The sequence below is a fragment of the Alosa pseudoharengus genome, unplaced genomic scaffold, assembly GCF_046254945.1.
Source record: "Alosa pseudoharengus isolate Yale_2024_CS ecotype anadromous, Long Island Sound unplaced genomic scaffold, YU_APseudo_1.1 YU_APseudo_1.1_scf_8, whole genome shotgun sequence".
In the NCBI taxonomy this organism is placed as follows: Eukaryota; Metazoa; Chordata; class Actinopteri; order Clupeiformes; family Clupeidae; genus Alosa; species Alosa pseudoharengus.
Genome location: NW_027468870.1, coordinates 16,927,512 through 16,940,421, shown reverse-complemented (window position 1 = coordinate 16,940,421; position 12,910 = coordinate 16,927,512).

Genomic DNA, 12,910 nt, shown 5'->3' with positions numbered 1-12,910 from the left:
GGGTACCTCACAGTTGTATGAATGTAAATTGGTACAAACGCACAAATACAATGGACATCAGTTCTGTAGGAATGTAATAACATTGGACAATGACTAGTCTGCACTGCAGTACTGGTAATGATAAAAAAATATTTTATAAATAATTTGCTTTCAAAGATTAGTGTAAATGCTTATTCTTTTTCTGTGCCAGATTTGTTTGTTTTTTTCTGCTGACCCTGTAAACAAGAAAATAAAACTATTTCAGGGTGTATCTAAGACGTATGGAGAGGTATGCGCTTTAGGACAAACAGGCATCCTACACACTTCAGATTTCTCATTTCAAACATTCTAATTAAAAGAAAATCTCCTCTGCTACTATTATCTCTGTGTGTAACATGGCTACTATCGACACCGGCTTCACAGGCCTACCTGATATCCAGCCGCTAACCTGTGACGAAAGACTGTGACACATGTAATTATGTAACCTGCTTAGACCAATAAATAATAATAAAAACAATGAAAACACTCAATGATGATATTTTTACATAAAATGAAATCGGATGAGTTTAAATTATTGCCACTGATGTCTTAGTCAGCATACATTTCCATTGGTGAAACCCACACACAGCTATTCACAAAGGATGACATAAGTGTTGTCTGATAACAATCGGACTGGTATTTGAAACTGCTGTTCTTATATTAATATGTTAATATAGTTTGAAAGAGTAATTAAATCAATTGTTCACACTTTATTGTATGTAATTGGTTTCAAACGTTGTACTTTGTCAGTTGACCACAGTGGCTTTGTGACAGCTAGAAAGAACAATTCATTTCTTGCTGATAAAATATCCAAATACAATAGCTTCTTGTTTGCACTGTTTATTGATGTATTCCATGATTTGCTGTGGAGAATATCACATCTAAACACTGTGGAAAAGGTCCAACAATGCAGGACAATCTTCAGCACTATGAATGAGCTGTGTGATGTTCTTACATAACCAGACCACTTCAACATCCTCCACCTGCTGCATGACTTACTAATGCTATCAACAGCTCACTAAATAAAAGACCTCTATGCACAACAGAGAATCGATTACGTTTGAATGGCAGTTGCTGAAGAGATCTATGGAGGATGGTTTTGTAAGAAGAACCTGTGCATTTAGGGGAATGAAATTAGGCAAAGTATTAGAATCAAATGTAATAGTTAGTTGAATAGTTCTTATAGATAGGCTTTTAGATGCAGTTGCTCTAGGATAGAATTTGTATATTGATGTAATAAAACAGTGAACCTCTGCAACATTAGGTCTACTTCTAATCTACACACACTATTCAAACACATTACAGACTTAAAACAAAAATAATGTCTTTTATATTCATAATTTAAGGCATAGCTCAGTAAATTATAAGACATCTAAAACCTCTTGATGTTCAGCCAGTGGGGGTTGCGGTACACTGATCCATAATCCTTGAAATAATCACACAGGCAAATCAGCCAATCTGATTGAATGCTACATGAGAGTATACAAGGTTGCACATCATATAAGATGAAGGTAAATCACTGGATACTTTTTCAGTGCCATTAGCTGTCCTTGTGATGAGCTATTACAGAAACTATTACTGTCAGGATTGACCCAGAAGTATCACATCATCAGCATTACCAAATAACTGTTGCTAACTCCAACCCCGCATGTACTTGATTTTAGTATAATTTGAAATACAAAATCTTACATCGTATAATAGGTGAGTTGATATGTTTCTTTACAGACTCTTTTAACTCACAACTTATAGTACAGCACAAACATCTATTCGGAACCCATTCTGAAGTCTCATAAACCCCACAGCGTGTTTTGTGTTTGGGATGCTCTCAGGTCAAGGAATTTAGAACAGGCAGGCATCAGATGTGTTCAGTTCAGTCGCCATGAAAGGTCAGCCACATGGCTCTCTGAATTGCAGTGACATGTCATGAGGTGAGAGGCTGGGAGCTGGACAGCACTGCCGATGTCCTTAAGATCAGTCTCACTATAGTCTTTGACAGACCACTGACTGTGACACTCCAGGGTGAATAAAGTGAAATCAAAGGGAGACGATTGAGAACTTCAGTAATACTTGACGTCTGCATTTGCTTGGGTAGCAAGAAAAACTGGTTTGTAACATACAAATAAAATAGTCTAAGGGCAGGTTAGGCTAGGCTGTTAACATAATGGAATGGAGCCATATTAAAGCTTAACCATTACTTAATAGTTTCAGTTAGCCTAAATGAATTGTTTATTATGTGACTTCTCCCTGTATTTGTTTACTTACTCTGATACAGGACACCTCTCTCTCCACCCCCCCCCCCCACACACACACACACACACACACACAATCACTTTAATTTCCGTAGGATGGCTCTGCTCAGCCAACCAATTGCATTACAGTAGTTGAGCCTTCACCTGTTGTATCTACTGATGTGTCGCTGCAGAAGATTAATCGAATCGAATTACATTAACGGCTAAATGTATTGATCCGTGAGACATTACTCAGTATATCATTTGGGTCGGGATGTAATAGCCGTTTAAAATAAAATTGTACTTAAAACCAGTATCTCAAAACCGGTTTCCACTGCCGAAGATGCTACATAGAGGGACTGTGTGCATGTGACCTACAGCGAGCGTAGGCTACAGTATCCTCACTGTAGGGGAGATTATTAACCAGCATCACCGACTACATCACCGTCATCACCAGCTTCGCGATTGTGGAGACGTGAGTAAAACAAGCATCTCCACGCCATGTAGATGCAAGCTGTCGACATCATACCTTGTGTGAATACTTCTTTTGTTTTGCAGCACTTCACTGTTGAGTGCTGACCACTCGGCTCCACCAACTTCACTTTCAAATTGTGTTTTTTGAAATTCCGTGCGTATGGCGTTTTGACCGCGTGTGGGAGCGAAAGCTTCTCCCTCTCACTACTCTCAATGCTGTTCACTCACTCTTGTTGTCACGTTTGAACCAAAACGGACAGTCCATGTTCATCCGTCGCTATTGCCAGACCGTGGGCCGTGGCTAAGGTAAGGGAAATTAAAGAGTACTCTGAGTGAATGCTGTGTATTTGATTTTGTGTGAATCCTCTTTTTTGTGATAAGAGCACGATATTGACATGATATTGGTGGAGAATGGATACAGCCTATGGGCTACTGCAAATGTGTATAGGCTAGTGTCATAGTGTCATTTATTAAATAGACTAGTATCATATGCTTTTATCATAATAATGCTAACCGACTCATTTGTTTCTTAAATTGCGCGCTGGTTTCAGAGTCCAAGTGGGTAAAGCGCACAGGCTCGGCAGCACAAGAGACTGAAAAGAGATTACTTTGTGAAAGCGCGGGGACACCTAGTTTAACCCTGGAACTCCGCAAAACAAGCTAGGATCTATGAAAGCGACAAAGCCCAAAGAAGACAAGGATGCAAGCAAGGGTAAGACCACATGTTTACCCTGTTAAGCGCACTGGCGCGCACCAGTTTTTGATTCTTAACCGTATGAAAGTGAAAGGTAGGCTAGCCTACAACATGGCTCAGTCTATTTTTGAGATGAAAAGCGTCAATACCTAGGCTACATGCCTATATTTAATGTTGTGTGCATTGCTATTATACAGGCGTGGCGTCACATCAACATATTTTAGAGTCCTTGCCCAAATACACAGGTGCATGTGTGGTGTGTGGGGAACACTTGACAAAGAACTACTGTATAGTGTCCTCATTAGAGATTCATTTATTGTCATTTTAATTCAGGTAGCCTACTGAGTTGGGATAGTGAAGTAGATTGCTATGTCTTGTACAATATGTGGTTCAACAAGAAATGTTACTAATAAATAAATTACACTAATATTATATGTATGTATTTCAGTTGTCACTGTAAGGTAGGCTAGGCTATTACCAATGTTGTATGCCATGGACAAGGCTATGAACACTGTTTTCTGTTGATAGGGCTGTTGTTTGACATTTTTCTCCAGGCAGGGTTGTAGAATCACCGCGCTCTCTTTCGCGATGCAACCTGGGTAATATTGCCATGGAGACAAAGGAGAGGGGAGTTTCCTCCATAAAAATGATTGATTGTTGCTATTTTGCGTTTACGCTTGAATGATGTTTATTATTTCAGTTATTGACGTAGCATTTGGGTCAGTGTCATTTTTGCCCAACTGCGTTGTAGATCGTTATTTTCGTTCACTTTAACAGCTGACAGAGAGAGTGAGAGGTGAATGGCCAGGTCACATGTCACACCCTTTGTGACACAGACCATTGGAGGATATTTTGTTTAAATCTATGTAAAGGATTAAACTTATTTAAGCTGCTACTGGGCAGCTCATTAAAGTATATTACGTCATGTGAAGTAGGGCATATGTACAACAAGATAAGTCACCATGTGGGTTAATGAACAAAACCTCTCAGTTGCTATGGCGAAACTTTTAATTGCTTTCTAAGAGAAGGACAGGATGTCACACCTTCGTTAAAAGTAATTAAAAGTTCCTCTAACCTGACTCATTGTTGGTTCACACTAAATTGATTCATGATGAATCAATTTAAGTACTACAGTAGCCTGTATAAAATTATACAATTATCACAATTTGTTTTGTTCTTCTATGCTTATAAGATGAGTTAAGTGTAGAAAACCACTACAGAAAATATTAGTGGCATACAGTAGATAAATTATTCACCACTAGTTCATTCTGACTTGAAGTTTGCTCCTTCAGATAATTAGGCCTAGTGAGGTCATGGTTATTTTAGTCACCCCACAATCCATTTTATTTGCCCTCTCCCATGTTTGTATTGCAGATTCTCGGATGCTGCTCAGGTAGTTTTAAATGATGTGTTTAGATGTCAAACATTTGTTGTTGTGGGCTTATTGATTCTCTCTTCCTCGTTTTGAATCAAAAGAGTGCTGAACGGTACAGAGTACTTTGGAGTATTTTTGTCATCTTTTTTTTTGGGTGAACGATGTTCTAATTAATATTTTATAAAGAACTGCTGAATAATGAAGGAGATGCAATGTCACAAGGTCTGTGGGAGGCGTGTTTGTCTAACCCTCCTATAATACAACACAACTGTGAGGGGAAGTGTAAGGTTGTAGTTGAAGCCACTGATAATGTGTATACATTTGTGGGCCTTCCGGAGGTTATGTGTGAGATAGCATTAGAAAACCTTGTGAAATCTGTACTACCCCCTGTGTATTTCGGTCAGATGTTTGAAAACTGTGTGAGGCATAACATTTCAAAACGACTGCTTTAAGATGATGGAAACATGCTGTATAATTTATTTGTTTGACTTTGTGATTTCACAGTCCCTTTATTTTTACATAATGTGTATGCATTCTAAATGGCTGCTTCTATTTTTTGCTATAGAGTTGGTTGCATTTTTGTCATCAGAAATTCAGCTATTGCGTTTTGAATTTCCAAAGTCAACGTCAAATAAAGTAGGGCCAAACATCCCCCACCACCACCCAACAAAAAGTCAACCATGTTGACATCTTTTAAGATAATCCATTAATGCATTTATTTTTAGAAAATACTCTCACCAATCCATGAAATCTGGTCATAAATGCAGATAAATCACTCTTAAAATCCTCCTTGATATCCTTGCTATCCAGCTCTATGATGTAGAGCTAGATAGCAAGTGACACACACACACACACACACACACACACACACACACACACACACACACACACACACCACACACACACACACACACACACACACACACACACACACACATATTTGACACACACTTACATACACACATACACACAGAATGCACATATAGTACACAGGCACACACACACACACACACACACACATTTATTCACTCTGAGACAGATGGCTTGTCAACCACCCCTGAGCCCCTGGCCTTGGTGCCATGATAGCCTTGAGTTGATTAGAGGAGATCTCTCATGTTGTATCATCATCACTCTCAGCTCTCTCCCTCTCTCACTCCCTCTCTCTCTCATCAAACTGTGGCCACATTTGTTTCAACACATTGATTTAGGGCTTGTACTTTTTTCTCAGGCTAGTTAGGGTGTGAAGTCAGACACACTGCCCCCTGTCTGCATCAAATGCAGCTTCCTGTCTCTAATGTCAACAGTCAAGTTGAAGTTTCCGGCCCAACTCCGCTGGGTTTCCAAGAGTTCTCTATGAGTGATTGTATGAATGTTTGATTTTTTGCACACATTTCCCAAACCATCACATAATGTGAACATCCCTGCCCTGCTTAAAAGGGAAACCACATTTTTGTTTGGGACTATAACAATGTAAATTGGTGCAGTTTTGAGTAAGGCCATTATATGCACACAAAGTAAGGCTATTATATACATACAACTGAATAGCATATAGAATAGCTTTTGGGGGCAGCTTCGCTTGGTCAAAGTAAATCGCTCTTTGAAGCCATTAGCTAGGCTAAAAAAATCACAGCACATCTATGGAGAGTCTCTGCAGACGAACTGAAGTATTTTTACCTTTGTAAGTGTAAAGAAAGGACAGTCAGTGCATTACTTTGCTCTTCTTCCGGTCGCTGCCATCTTGTGTGGAAAAAGTCTGTACAAGTCGATTACCAACCTCTCCTAATGTATCCATTGATAGTAGCTTGTGCCGCATTCAGTAATCAACTGATCAGCTGTGATAATTGCTTGAAAGTCGGCTGCTTAATTATGGCAAAAATCATAGTCGTGACTATTTGGGTCAATATTAACTCATTGAGTGCCAAAAACGTAATATTACGTTTTTCCTTCCCATGCGTCGAGTGCCAAAAACGTAATATTACGTTTATAGCTTTTTTTTTTTTAATTACGAAACTAGACACTCTAACACACCTTATATGTGATTTTGGGAACTCTGTGATTAATGGAAATGAAATATATGACGATCGAAAACTCATGAAAACGCACAATCTGGATATTTCATCTGGACATTTTATCATAACTCGGTTGCCGCTTTGGGTCGAATCAGTGACGCATGCACGTCAGGTCAAAACCAGGTAATTTTCGTGGGTCTATCACTAGGTGGCAGTCTCGCCAGGTCTCGCTGATCACTTCCTGGGAAGTTTACACAAGTAAGTAACAGGCAACACTTCATATTTCATGCAAGACGTTATATCTCCATTTCTAGAAAAAAACAGCGATTTTGATGAAAACTAGCCACTGTTTAGCTTGGGATTTCTCAGGAACAGAGGCGTGTAGAAATACACGGTTTGCACCCACCAAGAGCTTAAAGTCTCACCTTTTAAACGAGGGCAAACCAGGGGGTGTATTGTATGCATTAGGGGCAGCCGTGGCCTACTGGTTAGCGCTTCGGACTTGTAAACGGAGGGTTGCCGGTTCGAACCCCAACCAGTAGGCACGGCTGAAGTGCCCTTGAGCAAGGCACCTAACCCCTCACTCCTCCCTGAGCACCGCTGTTGTTGCAGGCAGCTCACTGCGCCGGGATTAGTGTGTGCTTCACCTCACTGTGTGTTCACTGTGTGCTGAGTGTGTTTCACTAATTCACGGATTGGGATAAATGCAGAGTATCAAAAGAGTATATATACTACACTATACTATACCATTAGCAACATCATCATCCTCTGTGGATTTGAGACAAGGTGAGCTTATGTAGTTCAAAATGAAAGCAAACAGTGTTTAGCTATTAGGTCATCTTAGGGTGTTTTATTACAGTACCCTCCAGAATTATTGGCACCTCTGCTAAAGTTGACTAAAAACCGGTATAAAACATAATCTGTTGGTGATTTATTGTAATCTCACAATGAAAAAAAATAGGAAAAATACAACCTTGAAGGGAAGCAAATTAATTTTGAGAAAAAGGCTTGATTTTGTGCTCAGCAAACCATATTTTTTTTGATCTGGACATTTGTTTTTGTTCATTGACCTGATGAATGATCCACTCATGACCAACTTTTAGTGTCTTGGCAGAGATTGACAGATTTCCTTTGAAAATGTTCAGGTTTTTCTTGGTGTTTATGAAACCATGCATCTTAATTAGGTTCCCAAGGCCTTTGGGAATAAAAACAACAGCCCCACAATAGAACAGCCCCTCCACCATAATTCTCATTAGGCATGGGGTTCTTTTCAGTATAGTTATTCTTCTATGTATGCCAAACACAAGTGTTTCTAGCCATGGAGTGCAATTTTCATTTAATCTGACAATAGACCATACTTCCAGACAAAGTCACTGTATCATTCAGTAACTCCTGCATTGGTAATTAAATGACTGGACAGGCTTTTAGCTGGCATGCCCTCTGAATAATCTATTAGCATTGAGGTCACTTTTGAAGATTTTTTGGGAGACTTGGTGACCCCAAGATGATACCTTTGTCTGTAACTCTCTAACAGCGGTTCTAATGGAATTTTTTGTCTATCTTACCATCCTCCATACTGTACGTGGGGGCAAGATAACCATGGGTCTTTGTCCAAGCATGTTTGTCACATTTCCAGATGATTAGAAGATGATATTTACAGTTAAAACAATTATTAAAAGGTTCTAAAAAAGTACCTAGTTGTCATAGACATTCTCTGACTTACAAATGTCAAACACTTTCTTTTTATTTAAATTTAGTGTATTCTCTTGTGTCTTTCCGATGTTGAAAAATGACTAGAGGATTTAGCCTCTGTGTGACTTTATTTTAATACCATAGTGAAAAAGAAAGTCATAAACAACTTCTGAAAGTTCACAGACACTCTGATTAACTTAAATAAATTGAAATTAGATAGGAAAATGCTTCTGTTAGGTTTTGTTTATAAGATTTTTCAGGGGTGCTAATAATTGTGACCAACGTGTTTTAGTTAAAAATATTTATTTCTTTATGAGATTTTACTTTTTCTCAAAATAAATGTACTTCCCTTCAAGGTTGGATTTTTCCTAATTTATTTCATTGTGAGATTAGAATAAATCACCAACAGATTATGTTTTATACCGGTTTTTAGTCAACTTTAGCAAAGGTGCCAATAATTCTGGAGGGTACTGTATATTAGGCTATAATTAGGATAAGAGGCAAATATCAAATGTATCCTTCATTTAATGAAGATGTGATTGAGGATGATGGAAAGTGAAGAGAGCAGGGAGCACAGTTGCTCTGAGCAAAGTGAGGAACTGACAGAAGAGGAGCTAGTAGGCAGAGCAGTGCAGAACAGTTTTGTGCTAGAGGATCCAGGACTATGGCCAGAAAAAATAACAAATGATCAGTGAGACACCTTAGTATGCATGTAGTCATGTCATGTAGCTTAAACTTAACCTTAGTAACCACAGTAAAGTAGGCTAGAGAATGTTGGGAAAGGAGGTTTGAAATGTGTGTAGACACAAGCAAACACCACAGTTTATTAACCTACTTTCAGCATTACAGTTAAGTATATTTAAAGAATAATTCTGGTATTTAGCTCATTGAGTCCCTTTTCAGGTTTGTTTTGGATGAACTAGAGTGGTGGACACTGAAATTTTGACAATGGGTCCTGTCTCGACTTTCTGACTCATTTTGAATCGCCTTTGACTGTTTCAGAGTGGCTGGCTATGGGCATGCACAAACATGTCCTTAAAACAACCCTTAACGTTCGTTTTTAAAGCTGTGCAACTCACCGAGTGGTTAGTGATGTTTGTTGATTATTAAAAACAAATATGCAATTTGTTTTTAATAATCACAAATTATTCATTGTGATTTACTGTCTAATGAAACCTTGCTCCCCAATCCAATTTAATATAGTCACAGTATCCCCCCCTTCAAAGAAAAGGAAAAAAAATAACTTAGACACAAGCTTGCAAAATAGGATCAGTTTTGAGGCAAAAATAAAAAGCCCACCACAATATCAACATTGACCACCACACAGTGATTTTCCAGGGGCCTATTGCACAAAACTAGGATAAGGGATTAAGCCGGGATATCTTGGTTATCCTGGCTCAATTTATCCGTGATCCAGTTGCACAAAAGCGGGATAGGGGGCAGCAGGATATGTTATGGTATAAGTTACCATGGCGATTTATTCTGTGGAGCTAGCCTGCTCCAGACCAGGCTAAGTTCCAGGATCTATTTAATCTCATCCCTTATCTCAGTCAGCAGTCACCACAAACGGAAACCAATAATTTTTCCACTGCCCACTACACATTGTTATCACATATACCTAGACCCACTGTCATTATTTAAACGTTTGTGATCATTAAATAACTTTTACATACTCGCCATTCCCGACCTGCATATGCGACAATGTGACGTCACGGGAGTGCCTAACCATTTCACGCGTGGTGGTCGCGGAACTAGTTGCAATATTCTCCTTAACAGAGGTGTTGCTGTTTGTTGCTGTTGTGAGAAGGCTATCTACCTACTTCACACCGTAGAAGAAGCAACGACGCCCCTCTAGTTGCCATGGTGAATCAGTGAATCTGTGATCGGTGGCGGGGTCTATTTGAGGGAGCCGTGAGCGCGCACTTATCCAGGATAGGTTTCACCTGGCTTGATGAATCCGTGTCTGCTCATCCTGGCTTGCTCTTTGTGCAACCAATTAAGCCTGTACGATCGTGTTTTGGATTCATTGAGCGCAGCTCAGTAACTTATCCCGGATGTCTTAATTCTGCTTTTGTGCAACGGACCCCTGGTTGTACTAAATTGTGCTTAAATCTGGTTAGAATCATAACAGCGCTGCACTAATTTGTTAAAAACTGTTGCAATCAAGTTAATTCTGCAAACCTACCACCACAAATAGAATTCAATTCTGTGGGAAACACTGGGATAGCTTGTGAGGTCTGCTTAAACCAAGGAACATAGGACTCCAAATGAATGTCCTTGAATTTTAGAATGATGTTACGAAGCAATGTGTGCTTTTAAATACTTTTTCATTGCATAACAATGTAACATAGAGAGATATAAGTGTGAAAAAATGGACAATAGCAGAGACAAAATACTGTTCAAGAGTTTAAGAACTATCAGCAGTGCACCTTAGACATACAGTACTAGAGACTCTTGCACTATAGTTTCATTGTGTGTTAGGATCTTCTTTGGGGTTGGTTGTTTGGGTTTTAGTGCATCCACATGCTGTTTTATTGATGCCAGAAAGTTATGTGCTTTATGACAACTTATAACCCAATGGCAAAAGTACAAGTTGCGTCCAAAATAGAATACATTACTGCCTATTCATGGGTTTCATCAGGTCCCTTTTCACAGGTTTATTAATCAAGCACCATGCAGTCTGCATTGATAATCAAGGTGCCTGATTTTATACACCTGTGGAAAGGGACCTGATGAAACCCATGAATTGCAGAGGTCTTCAACAGGGGGTCCGCGGAGGTAGTGCAGGGGGGTCGCAAAATCTTTGGTTGATTAGACATTTTTTTTATTTTGTATGCCATATATATAGTAGGGGGGTCCCTGCTCCAGCTCTCCATTAGTTTGGGGGTCCCTGGCGTGAAAAACCCCTGGCCTATTGTATTGCTCTTCACAGAAATGCAAAGCATTCTGCTGCATGAATAGAAGTAGATTTTTAGTTGTGTCTGTGTGTGTCTCTGAATGAATCATCATTAATCATCATGTGAAGCCTCATTCATACCTCTGACTGTCACCCCTTCTCTTGCCACATAATAACAGTTCAAGATGACTCTTTGTACACCCGGGAATACATTATATTACGTGAGGATTCTCTTCAGTCCCTGGAGGATTTAAACAAAGACTACGACTTTAACGCCAAGTGCCATGAAATCTTTTGCTGTCCGATCGGGCTCATCATCTTAAGGAAAGGCAAGACTCCTGAAGGTTTGTTCCAGCAACCGATCGATGCTTCTACTCCAGCACCAGCACAAGCAAGACTGCATCTGCCTTGCCTATTACCTTGTGGCAACTACACGTCTTACAACCCCCACTGTGGGACACTGATTTTTCTGTGCATGTCTTGGGTGATTTGCAGCAATGAGAGTGCCCTTTAGGACTGTTACACTCCCTTGGTTGATTACTGTAATAGGGGCTGAAGCCAGCATTGGGCACACTGGGAAAACAGCCCTGGGCCCCCCAACTGGAGTCCCACAGCTGATTCACCTCACTGAGAACACAACTTTGGTGTATGTATGCACGTCTACAACTCCAGCTCGTCACACGATCGGTTTGTTTGTTTTTTTTAAGCATGTTGGGTAGCGTTCCCTCACATTTGATCCTGCATGTCACCATTTGTCAGGCCAGTGAAATCAGTTTGGCAAATTGGGGTCAGCGTGATTTGTGTTTGCGCTGTGACGTCGTGAGACCATTAACTGCAGGGTTGCATGCCAGAGAAGATTAATTGCGTGGATTAACATAGAAATGAATTTACATTTTCAGTAATTGATTCAGTGCTTCTCCCTGTGGTGTGACACAAAGGACCATTCATCTGCTGCTGTCGGTGTACAGTAGAATGTTTGCTGTGTGTGCAGAATGCCATGATTGAGAACATAAATTATGCCAGATGTGCTGTCAGCATTTGACAAACGCAAGTGTCCTGTCATGTCTTTTCTCAGTCAGTCACTAATACTATTTTATATTTTCCCATCACAGTAGCCTACCACGAATACAGATTTACGTCCTAGCTGTTGAAACACTTCCCCTTCAGACAAAAATGAAGGGTGACTGTAGCATACTGCTCTCATGAGCACAAAGCTCTGATAATAACAGTGTAGTGACATCTAGTGGCTTGAGGCTGACTAACACCACTAGGCGGATTTCTTCCAGTGTGATAATGCAGATATTCAACAAGTTGTTGGCCCATTTACTGCTCTAACACACCCAAGTTAATTTTCTCTAAAAAGAAAGTGTTTCTGTGATTATTACTCTTTTTTTTATTTGTCAGATGTAAAAGTTCCACCATTATTTCTTTTTATTTGATTTGGTTTTATTGTGTGTCTTTTTACCTTACTTTTATTTTATATTTCTTGTATCTTTTGGCCAGTCCTTCATTTATCATTTATTA